Here is a 1867-nt window from a genome sequence, read left to right as displayed (position 1 = left end):
ATATATATATATATATATATATATATATATATATTTGTGTAACATTTGAAGAAGTATATTTAGCAGCTTTTAATTATGTTAGTATTATCTATCAAGATATAAATGTATGTATATATGTACACATACATATACATATATACATATATAAGCAGAAAAATATCTTATATTTACTTAAGATCACTATATTAAAAAGATGCTGAAGTTGATAACTACTGACAGAATGATATTTTTCTAAAAGTTCACATCATATTGATTGTACAGAATTACAAATACTTTTAAGCAATGAAAGTATGTACAAAAATAAATAGGAGTATTACTTAATATGTGGTGAAAATGAAAAAAAGATTTCAAATGTAAAATCTCAAGCTGTCAATATAATATTCATCTAATATAAAAGTTCTGCAGTTTGTACATATCAAAATATGGATGTTTCAAACAAAAAAATTTTTGAAGAACATCACTGTACCTTCGCAACTAAATTCAGAAGCTTAAAAATATCCGAAAAGTTTGCAGAAAGATTTCTACACATGTGTGTAGCTAGGTTTTCAATTGAATATGGTAAAATAAAGCAATACATATTTACATAAATTCTGTATACAAAAAAAGATAGCGTGATTATGTTATGACGATTGTCTCTGTATTATTGATATTACTAGAATTTGTCATTGACTTCAGCATCCCTAACACATCTTCTATTAATTTATTTGATAAACTCTCTCTACAGCTACTTCATTCTTTGTTCCTCCTTTTATAAAACAAGTTTAATTTAATAATGTTTATAGAAAAAAAAATTTGCTATTACACATATTTGATCTTAATTTTTTGTGAGAGATCATTGTGTTTTGTGTGTGTGTGTGTGCATGTGCGTGTGGGTGTGTGTGTGTGAGATACTAGTAGTGAATATGTTAATATCTCTCTTTCTCACTTACACACACACACACACACGCACGCACAGATAACAATATGATGTCTTAAAAACGATTTATAAATTTGTCAAAAAGATATTCTAATAATCTTTAAAAAGTTTATGTTTAAATTAAAGGTGTCTTTATGACATTGTTTTATATAACATATCTTAAAGATATTAAGATAAGATTATTAAGTTTAAGATTATTTTTATATATATTTGTAAAAATATATAATATTCATATATAAGTTCCTGAAATTATTTAAATATTACAAAAAGAACATTTTTTATTTATTATCGTTTATTGTATTGCACACACAGTCAGTGGAGAATCATGATTATACTACTTTCTTTTTTTCTATTCGATAACTTATTATTACTGTACCTTCAGTCTTCCTTAAGATTATTTGTGGCTATATGGGATATAATACTCTTATCTATATTCTTGAAAAGTAATTTTTTTTTCTTTTCTTCCTGGTCCAAATAATATCAAAAAAGTTAAATGTTAAATATAAATACGATCTTTAGTCTGTTCTTTTTAGCCGCATTGCTGAATTGGGTATTAAATCTGGTTAAAATTAAAGTTAAGCGGGGTCTACAATAGAAATAGTAGAGTCGTAAGCTTAGAGCATATATACATGGAGGGAGAATACTTGCACGAAAGTATGTTCAAAATGTGTGCGAGAGAGAAAGCTATATGTTCCTATCGCCCTCTGTGCGCATGCGTTGAAGTTGATAGGTTAGATTATAAAGTTATTTTCAGGAGATTCAAAAGTTATTTTCAAAAGTTATTTTCTTCTCATAGAGTTCTGAGAATTTTTTCAGAATTTTGTATTATCTTTTTATAATTTCAAGAAAATACAAGAAAACGCAAAAAATGCAGTACTAAAAAGTTAATACAAAATTCTGAAAAAATTCCCCGATCTCTATGAGAAGAAAATAAACAATTTTTATTTTTTA

This window comes from Odontomachus brunneus, unplaced genomic scaffold (assembly GCF_010583005.1).
Source record: "Odontomachus brunneus isolate Ranch 3 - 2012 unplaced genomic scaffold, Obru_v1 Obru_scaffold_207, whole genome shotgun sequence".
In the NCBI taxonomy this organism is placed as follows: Eukaryota; Metazoa; Arthropoda; class Insecta; order Hymenoptera; family Formicidae; genus Odontomachus; species Odontomachus brunneus.
Note: the sequence above shows the minus strand (reverse complement) of the source record.